The 11,738-nt window shown below is 40.3% G+C and overlaps 1 pseudogene; it reads left to right on the forward strand.

Moving 5' to 3' along the window:
• LOC118762211 overlaps positions 1-8,252 on the forward strand; it is a 12,525-nt pseudogene extending 4,273 nt beyond the window's left edge.
• The last annotated feature ends 3,486 nt before the right edge of the window (positions 8,253-11,738 follow it).

Genomic DNA, 11,738 nt, shown 5'->3' on the forward strand with positions numbered 1-11,738 from the left:
TATTTTTTATTTTTTATTTATTCTCCTATCTAATTTAACACTGACTCTTGACCACTCCCCCAAGTATGATTTTTTGCGCTATGCCTACCCCCAAAAAGTCCCCCACCAACACCCCTTTAAACCTGCCTAAATGTATAAATGCCAATACAATTCTTGTTAACTAGCTCCCTGAGATTTCTCTTGAATGAAACAGTTCTAGTCCTGTAGAAGCTCCTTCTATATAATAAATTAATTTTACTCTGCTATGTATTGAGTACCTTATTTACTGTGGTTAACCCCGATCACCCGGGACTACCTTAATATATATATATATATATCACGCGCTGCTACTAACACTTTCGTCCTTGCCAGCAAAGGCTTCTTCGTTCGTCCCCTGTGTGGTTAATTTCCTGTATAGTATTCTTGTTATTTTCTCGTTTTGTAACTACTTGTACTTTTTGTACATGTATTTTTTATTTTTGCATTTTATTGTTTGTCTATGCCAGAAAAAGGCTTTTTCGTTCGTCCTCTTGTGTTTGTTTTTGTACATTATTTTAATTTGTGCAGTCTTATTGTTACGTCTTGTGTTCGTACTATTGTGCCCATTGTGCCCCGCTGCTTGAAATTTTATTTTAATTCTCTCGCAGGAAGGCCTATTGGATTAGTGTTCTGTTATGCCTTCGAAACATGCCTGACTCCTCTAGCGACAGCTGATGACGGGGGTTTTGTCCTTGTGTACCTGTCCTGTATTTGGTTTTCGTTTTCCGTTTTCTTGTTTTTTGTTTTTTGGCTTTTTCTGTTTCTACGTCTTATTGTGATGTCCCTTACTTCCGTATATTATTTATATGTGCATGTATATATACATGTAGATGTAGGTACGTACATATATGTTTGTATGTATGCATATATTTTTTTATTTATCTCCTATATATATATATATATATATATATATATATATATATATATAATATATATATATATACGTTCCCACATGCGTGTGTGTATATCTATTGCATCTATTGCAATTCTTATGGGCACAGTTAAATGCACGACTGCTATTTGTGAGATTAGACGTTTAGTAAATCATTCTCTGAGATGACAAATACCTATGTATCTAATCATACAGAAGTGCAACTGTATCAAACCAAAAGTAATTTCATGAAAGAAGCGCATCATATAACAATAAATGTATTCACAAGGGAAAGAAGATATTCGAGCGGGTGCTGAAAAGTTCCTGGTTTTAAGGGTGTCTCGTTGGAGACCCAAATTTCTGAGTTCTTTTATGGGGCTTCGAAAAACTGAAGGACCACTGTAATAAATGTGTGAATCTGAGAGGGGAATATGTTGGATAAAATAACAATTAACAGATCCTCCTGTATTTTCTTTTACCCAAAACCAGGACCCATCAACACCCACTCGTATATAACATAGAAATTCATATATTCGTAATACGATATATATAAAAATGGTCTGCGTAAATATTTCCTGGCTTTAAAGGTATCGTGAGTGGCCTCTACTTCTTATTACCAATAATTTATATGCATGCATGCGTGTATATATATATATATATATATATATAAAACATATCAAAAGGAACAATACTCCTTCCCAAGCCATAGACTGATAAGGACGTTTTCCCGGATTCTGAGACGTATACATTCCCCATCCCTGGATAGGACACAGGATTACCCTGTTTTTGCCAGCTGAGTGGACTGGAGCGACAAGAAATGAAATGTTTTGCTTATAAACACAACGCATTGCCCAGATCAGGAACCGAAACCACAATTTTCCAAACATGGTGAATCACCCCTAAATATTAAACCACACACATACGTACATACATACATACATACATACATACATACATACATACATACATGCATACATACACACACACATACATACATATATACGTGCGTACATACATACATTCACACATACATACACGTATGTTTATATATATTTGTGTGTGTGTGTGCGTGCGCATACACAAGTGTTTGTATATATTTTCAAATACATTTTGTGTATTCTAAAACGCGCTTAGACTTGATGTTATAACAAATTAATTTACTTTAAAGTAGCGTTGAGTGTGAACCAATAAAGAGAGGGAGAGAGAGAGAGAGAGAGAGAGAGAGAGAGAGAGAGAGAGAGAGAGAGAGAGAGAGAGAGAGAGAGAGAGAGAGAGAGAGAGAGAGAGGAAAGAGTGCTGGGAGCATCGATCAATTACTGGAAGATCTGGACCGAAATTTCCAACATAAACATTAAACATTTTTATTGCTCAGGTCACATGTACTTCTGTGGCACTCTAAAAGATGTTAATAATTTTTTTCAGAGTTCTTTGTTAAATTTGCAATAACAATGAATAAATACATAAATAAAACTATAAAAAATAAAGTCATGAAATGCATCCACGACATCAGAAAACTGTTTAGATATATTTATTCATACTATGTTAGCATCTTTAGTGCAGAGAGTATTGTAAATTTAATTAGAAATAATAATATTTAAAAAAAATTTTATTTTATCTAGTTTCAGCTCACGAGCTGTGACCATACTGGGGCACCGCCATTAGATTAAGAAAATACAATATATTACTCATTCTTTAATATTTAAATTGTTCCAGAATTTACAGACATGCTTTAGATTTATTAAGATCTATAATATAAAAAAATTTTACCGTATAGGGGCAGGAGTGGTTGTGTGGTAAGTAGCTTGCTTACTGATCACATGGTTCCGGGTTCAGTCCCATTGCGTGGCACTCTTTTACCATAGCCTCGGGCCGACCAAAGCCTTGTGAGTAGATTTGGTAGATGGAAACTGAAAGGAGCTTGTTGTATATATATGTATGTATAATTTAAACACATAAGGAATCCACTCGTGGGATTCAACACGCTAGAAAGAACAGGAACGAAATGAAAAAATAAAAACTTTTACCATCTAGTTTCCTGGACCAATTGGTTTCCGATTTTAGTTTAGCAACTAAATGATATTCGCTAGGTGAAATCTTCGTCAACAGGTACACCTTAGATTGAATATATAAAACACGAAGCCATCAGCTATGTGCCACTTGTTTATTTTATGAATAATACATAGTCTTTGGACTAAACTTTTACACGCTAGGCCACTGGAAGTGAAAATTTCTATTAATTTCCATTTCCCTTCGATAGGATTATATATATATATATATATATATATATATATATATATATATATATATATATAATATATATATATATATATGTATATATGTATATATATATGTATATGTTCTGTGTCTGTGTTTTCCCCCACCCTCGCCATCGCTTGACAACCGATGTTGGTGTGTTACGTACCCGTAACTTAGCAGTTCGGCAAAAGGGACGGATAGAGTAAGTACTAGGCTTCTAAAGAATAAGTCCTGGGGTCGATTTGTTCGACTGAAGGCGGTGCTCCAGTATGGACGCAGTCTAATGACTGAAACAAATAAAAGAGTAAAAGAATAAAAGTATCTGATGGCAAAGACGCGCGGGAATTTAAACATAGATCCCAATTTCAGCAGCACATATCGAAGAGAAAAATAAAAAAATTAATGATTAAAATATGTAACATTGGAGAAAATTCGCATATATGATCAGATGTGATTTTTGAGGTATTTTTTGGCGCGGAAATGTACGTCTTGTATGCTGTCAAATGCAGTATTTATAAATACAAACTTGTCACTTCTAGAAGGTTGCACACAAGCCTTCAAAGATAGCCTGTCGACTTAACGGCCTATGTTTCCTTTCATTTACCTGATACTAATAAATCTTAGAGGGACGTGAGGGAATTTAGGATATTGGGGAATAACCAATAACGCAATCCTCGAAACACGTATAATACTACTACTGGATAGCTCAGGGAAAATCTGAAGGTGGACGAACTCTATATTGTAATCTACTACGTTCTTTAGAGAAAATACCATAACTATATATATAGGCGTAGGCGCGGGTGTATTGTAAGAAGCTTGCTTCCCAACCATATAGTTCCGGGTTCAGTCCCGCTGCGTGGCACCTTGGGCAAGTGTCTTCTACTAAAGCCTTGAGCCGACCAAAGCCTTGTGAGTGGATTTGGTAGACAGAAACTGAAAGAAGCTTGTCGTATATATATTTAAAAATTTAAAATTAAAATTAAAATTTTTATACACACACACACACACACACATACATATTATATATATATATATATATATATATATATATATATATATATGTATGTGTGTGTGTGTGTTTGTCCCCCACGATCGATCGACAACCGATGTTGGTGTGTTTACGTTCCCGTAACATAGCATTCGGCAAAAGAGACCGATAGATTAAATACTAAGCTTACATAGAATAAGTCCTAGGGTTGATTTATTCTACTAAAAGACGGTGCTCCAGCATGGCTGCAGTCAAATGACTGAAACAAGTAAAAGAATAAAAGAATAAAAGAATATATATATATATGTATATACATGTATATGTATATATGGATATACATATATATATATATATATATACACAGATGTATATATATGCATACAAACACACATACATACATACATACATACATACATACATACATACATACATACATACATACATATATATGTATATATATCACACCTACGCTAAATCTATATGCATAGACATCTACAAACACGCAGACACATGTCGTGAGCTCAGTAGTTCGTAGAGGCAGTATAGATGACTTTGCTTTAATGTGGAGTATCGGATCTAAGGCAAGCTGCGACCGCCATTCCTTATTTAAGCCACAACCCCAGAAAGCTTACAAAACATTGGACAACGTTTTGCGAGATAAGATGCAACCCAGAAAATAAAGTCTGAATGTGACGAAAGATTAAAATGAAAGTTTCAAACTCAACAGTACTGGAGACCCACACGTATAATGCTTAATGACAACACTGTCGAGTCACTTATACATAACGGAAATACTTAATATAGGAAACTGATTGGATTATAAATTCTTTTCTCTGATTTTCCTCTCGATTTCACATTCTACAAATTACACAGCCCAAGAGAAATCGAGAGGAAAATCAGAGAAAAGAATTTTATTGATAAATTCGAATCCAAGCTAAATAAGCAATAATAATAATACCTAGAGGTGCAACATCTACTGCTACGACCATGACCACTAACAACAACAACAATACTAAAGGTGATCAAGATGAAGATAGCAGGAAAATTATCTTATTTAGGCTTAAAAGTTCTATTGCCACCACCATCGCCACTAGCAACAATAATTAAGGTGCTGACAATGATGATGATGACAATTGAAATATAAAAATCCCTGACAAAGGCTATTTACAACATTTCTAAAAAATAGCCCAACAATTGCTGCCTCGGCCAGGGTTAAGATACAGGACTCTTCACATGTTCAACAAAGCGTGACGCCTAAACCAACCAATCAGCTTAAGTAATTGAGTGATGCTACACACTGATTGGTCAGAATACAGTTTGAAAAACCTAGCAATCTGGAGCCCACACAGGTGTATTTAAGGCACATATTTAACCATCTCGCTACAGTCAAAAATTGTGAAGCATGACTGTCACCACTACTACATGAACCTGAAGATTGCAGAATTTAATGCATGAAAGTACTAGTTCAATCAGAATGAACATTTAACATTCTACTATTTTATTTTATTCTATTATTTTATCTTATATTATATCATTATGAGATTGTAAATAAAACGTGAACATCAGACAAGGTTGGAATTCCTTTTATTAATATATTCTTCTATACACAATCACACCCACCCGTATATATCTATCTATCTATCTATCTATCTATCTATCTATATATATAATATATATATAATATATATATATATATAATATATATATATATCTATATATATATATATATATATATATATATATATATATAAATAATAGTTATCGCCATACTAATATGGCATTCTTATAAAAATAAGAAAAAAGCTGTCCGCTTATTAGCTCCATGAGGCCATCGCCTTAAGTTAGCTATTTGATACACAAACTGTATCCATATAACCTTCGAACAAGGGAGGTCAGTCGCTCCACACTACTTGACCGGCAGCTACAGACGCGTTTCGGGGTATTGCCCCTTTTCAATGCAGCGTAGCCAGCCAGTAGGTGTCGCTTCCGACAATCTCTGTTCGATGGTTTTATTTACCTAGTTTCGGTGGAATACATCCACTTGTTTTCAATAATAGAAATATTAAAATAACTAAGTCTCTCTAAAAGAGAACAGCGGCAGCGTTCCCGGAAAATAATAGTTATCGCCATACTAATATGGCATTCTTATAAAAATAAGAAAAAAGCTGTCCGCTTATTAGCTCCATGAGGCCATCGCCTTAAGTTAGCTATTTGATACACAAACTGTATCCATATAACCTTCGAACAAGGGAGGTCAGTCGCTCCACACTACTTGACCGGCAGCTACAGACGCGTTTCGGGGTATTGCCCCTTTTCAATGCAGCGTAGCCAGCCAGTAGGTGTCGCTTCCGACAATCTCTGTTCGATGGTTTTATTTACCTAGTTTCGGTGGAATACATCCACTTGTTTGCAATAATAGAAATATTAAAATAACTAAGTTCGAAGGTTATATGGATACAGTTTGTGTATCAAATAGCTAACTTAAGGCGATGGCCTCATGGAGCTAATAAGCGGACAGCTTTTTTCTTATTTTTATAAGAATGCCATATTAGTATGGCGATAACTATTATTTTCCGGGAACGCTGCCGCTGTTCTCTTTTAGAGAGACTTAGTTATTTTAATATTTCTATTATATATATATATATATATATATATATATATATATATATATATATATATAAGAGAACTTGGTTTGTGATGGTTTGTTTACGTCCCCGTAACTTAGCAGTTCGGCAAAAGACAACGACAAAATAGTACCAGACTTTAAAAAATATGTACTGGAGTCGATTTGTTCGACTAAATCAATCAAGGCGGTACCTCAGCACGACATGCATATATGCATATATATGCATATATGCATGTATACATAAGTGTAGATATATATACGTATGTATATATATAAACACATATATATGTATTAGGTTGTCAAGAATTTTAAATGATGTATTTTCAAATTAATATTCGTTAAATTACTTTGACTTTATACATCATTTTAAAGCCCGTCTTTCGCTCTATCTAATCGTGTTATTCTTTTTCTTCTTGAATAATATGGCCATTTTTCCGGAACGTTGAATACAACATAGACGAAAAGCAAATTCGCAAAATTTTCTTATTCCAGTTCAAGCTAGGCCGAAAAGCTACTGAAACAGCTCGCGATATCAACGATGCGTTTGGCCCAGGAACCATTGATGAACGTACAGCACATTGGTGGTTCAAGAAATTTTCGTAGCGGTGACGAGAGTCATGAAGATGATAAGCGTAGTGGTCGGCCATCGGATATTGTCAACGATCAACTAGGAGCCTTAGTTGAAGCCAATCCACGCACAACTGTTCTAGAGCTTGCTTCTGAATTAGAGGTAACGTATACGACAATTTCCAACCACTTGAAAGAGATTGGAAAAACAAAAATACTTGAGAAATGGGTGCCGCACGAATTGAACAACCAAAAAAAAAAGAAGAAAAAACCCCTCAAAAAAACGCCGTTTTGAAGTGTCGTCATCCTTTCTTTTACGCAACAAGAACGACCCGTTTCTCAACCGGATTGCGTCTTGCGATGAAAAGGGGATTCTCTACAACAACCGGCGACGCTCAGCTCAGTGGTTGGACGCCGACGAAGCTCCACCGCACTTCCCGAAGCCAAAGTTGCACCAAAAGAAGGTCATGGTGACTGTTTGGTGGTCTGCGGCCGGTCTCATCCATCACAGCTTTTTGGATCCAGGCAAAACCATTACGGTGGAGAAGTACTATCAGCAAATGGATGAACTGCATAAGAAACTCCGACAACAACAGCCAGCACTGGTCAATAGCAAAGCACCAGTTCTTTACCACGACAACGCTCGGCCGCACGACGCACAACTGACCCTGCAGAAGTTGAACGAATTGGGCTACGAAACTCTGCCTCATCCGCCATACTCACCAGACCTCTCACCTACCGACTACCACTTTTTCAAACATCTCGACAACTTCCTGCGTGAGAAATGCTTCAAAAACCAAGACGATACCTAACACACCTTCAACAACTTCATCGCCACCAGAACGCAGGATTTTTACGCTACTGGCATAAATAAACTTGTTTCGGGTTGGCAAAAGTGTGCTGATTCTGATTCTGATTTCGATTAATAAAGTTTTGTATGAGCCGAGATATGTGCATCTGAATTTAAAGGTTAAAAACCGCAAGAACTTTCTTGACAACCTAATATTTATATATTGTTACGTTACCACCTGCTGTCGCTCAGACTTCTTCGGAAACCCGGGATCCTACCAAGTCGAGCGACGACGATTGACCGGCTGTTCCCGACTGACGACTGACTGACTGACTGACTGACTGACCGACTGACTGACTGACAAGCTCACAGCGCGTCGCATTTTAAAGGGGTGGTTTCTCGAACTTTCCCTGACCGGAACAGGGCCAAAGGTCTCTTCCGAATACATAACTTTCCCCAGAAACCGACAGGACAAAAGGCCTACCCGTCTCCCTGACGCCAAATCACAAAAAGTGGGTCATAGCACTCTTATTTCCGAACTGACCTCCATATCAATATATATATATATGTATGTATATCTATCTATCTATCTATCTATCTATCTATCTATCTATCTATCTATCTATCTATCTATCTATCTATCTATCTATCTATCTATCTATCTATCTACAAAACAAAACACCACAAACTCAAAGCCCTCTTCCCAAATGCTGTAGGGGGTTTCCAGAAATATCTGTCCCAAAAACTATATAGAAACCTCCTCGAAGACACATCAAAGAACGAGGAAGCCAAAACTTTCGACACAAAAGTAGTAACTCTCTGTACTTTCATTGTGTGTTTTAAAGCACACACCCCAATAGAATCATGGTCAAGATTGGTTGTGTGAATGCGCGTGGCTTGGGGTCTCCTTGGAAACAAGGATACCTCCTAAATGACATCAAGTCACATGATTTGGGAATCATAGCCATAAGTGAGACCAGACTCCACGAGCCACGGGCCCTAAAGTCCATGTTTGGCGGACAGTTTAACATTTATTTCGCTCCTGTCTGCCGAGGATGGGCGGTAGTGGCACCGCGGTACTTTTTCACAAGAGCCTGGATCTCGAAGTCAAGACGATATTCGTAGACCCGGAGGGTAGACTGATCGTTCTGGATGGTGACGGCAGCAAGGGTGCGCTTTTCGACTCGTATCAGTCTACACCCGCCCTTAACAGGTCGGGCGGATTTCTTTCGACGTCTAGAAGTATTCTTGGGAACGTCTCGTCCTTTACTCTTAGTGGGGGATTGGAATGCTACCTTGGACACGCATGTAGACTACGTGGGTAGAGACAGAAACAGAAGGGGATGCAAATGCCTCAGAGACCTGCTCAGACGATTCCAACTGTCTGACAGGTACCGACTCGACCACCCAAATGCACCAACGTGGACATGGAGCAACCGCAGTGGGTCGTCGAGATCGTATCTAGATAGGATACTGTGTAGGACAGTAGACAAGGATAACTTAGGATGTCCACAATTCCACACAGTCAGCTACACGGATCACAAATTGGTGACGTGTACGCTAGACTTAGATAAGGCACATAGACAGGGTCCTGGGTACTGGAAACTGAACGCATCATTCCCGTCCAGACAAGTTTTCAGAGACCGGATTAGCACACTAGTAAAGAGGGCTTTGACGGGAGCCATCATCAACAACAAATGGTGGTTTGCCCTCAAGAGAGCAGTAAAAGCAGAAGCGATTAGGTACAGCAAAGCACTAGCCATAGATAGAAATAGAGTAGAGGGTGAGCTAGTTAAGAAGCTAGAAGAGGCAATTAGAAGCGGCATCGCATCCGACGTTTTGGCGGCGAGGTTGGCCCTCGACCAACACTTCAACGCCAAACACGAAGGATGTGCTGTCAGAGCTAGGATGCGTGCTCTAAGGAACGAAGGTGTTGGAGCCGCGAGAGAGGCCCGGGTGGCAGAGGCGCAACAGGGCAACAAAGCCACCATTCGGTCACTGGTAGATGAACAGGGGCGCGAATTGCTCGAGCCAAGTAAAATGTGTGAGGCCTTTCAGCAGCATTTTGCCCGACTTTCTGTTCGGACGAGTGGAGGGCAAGAACGTAGGGTAGACTTCAGTGCCTACCTACATAGCCTGCCACGACTCTCGACAAGAAAGGCAGGGTGCTGCGAAGGTGCCATCACGGCGGCGGAAGTGCGGGAAGCGATGGCAGAATGCTCGAGGGACAAATCACCGGGTTTGGATGGTCTACCCTACGAATTTACTATTGTATGCCAGACTTGTTTGGAGACGTCTTGGCAGCGGTATACTGCAACTGGCAGCAAAACGGGAGCATACCCGGTTTTGTGAGTCGAGGAGCTGTAACTCTGCTGAAGAAAGATCCAAACAAGGGAAACATTATAGATAACTTTAGGCCAATCACTCTGCTCAATGCAGACCTGAAAATTTTGACAAAGGTGTTAGCCAAGAGGTTGGCGCTTGTCATGGAGAAACTGGTCGACAACGCACAAACGTGCGCCGTGCCGGGCCGGAGCATCCATGACAACCTCCATCTGATGCGCTACATCATAGACAGGGTAGTTAACGAACCTGGCATGGGTGGGGCCCTGATCAACTTGGATCAATCGAAAGCCTTTGATAGGGTAGACCATCGATACTTGGAGGCAGTCCTGAGAGCGGCTGGTTTCGGTCCCGTCTTCCGCGGCTGGATAGCTGCCTTGTACAGAGGCATCCGTTCGGTAATTCGCGTAAATGGACATCTATCGAGACCCTTCGACATTGCACGTTCGGTCCGTCAGGGATGCCCCCTCTCGGCGCTTCTATACGTATTGACTCTTGAGCCACTACTGCGGAAGCTGGCGACTCTGAGGGGCATCCCGCGAGAATTAGGATGCGGGACGAGCGTGTCTGCATACGCGGACGACGTCACCGTCATAGTGTCAAGCCACGAGCACATCGAGCGGGTCGGCGAGACACTGAAAGACTACGAAGCGGTGACAGGAGCAAAAATCAACCGGGAAAAGTCAGTGGGCTTGCGGCTCGGCACCTGGAGAAGCAAACCCATGCCGTCCACCAGTACCTCCGTCGTGGGACGCTGGACAGACGGCCCGGTTGAGTTGCTCGGGGTCTGGTTCGGTCCGGACCTCCAAATGGAGAAGAACTGGAACGAGATAACGAGTAGGGTGGTCACTCTCGCCCAGCAATGGGCCGAGAGGAAACTGTCCCTAAAAGGTCGGGCGGAGGTGGTGAACGCGTACATCGCGTCCATCATCTACTACCGCCTGACCGTCGTACCTTGTCCCGACCCTACCATCACCAAACTAGAACGCATCCTCTTCCGCTTCTTGTGGAAGGATGCGTCCCGATGGTCAGGCGATCCATTTGCTGTCAACACCCGTTAAAAGGAGGGCTGGGCATGCCGTGGTTGATGATGCGCAGACACGCGCTGAGACTGCGACATCTCCGGCTCTATGTAGACGACGGTGAACAGGGTGGTCGCCGCCGTTTGTGAGGCACGCATTCCCGCAACTCGTCTCCATGACCGAACTACAGTCGTGGATCAAAAAGAGGCCGAAGAAGGGCGAATGGCACCGCGAGTGTCGCGTTGCTCTCAAGCAAC

Source organism: Octopus sinensis, linkage group LG2 (genome assembly GCF_006345805.1).
Source record: "Octopus sinensis linkage group LG2, ASM634580v1, whole genome shotgun sequence".
NCBI lineage: Eukaryota > Metazoa > Mollusca > Cephalopoda > Octopoda > Octopodidae > Octopus > Octopus sinensis.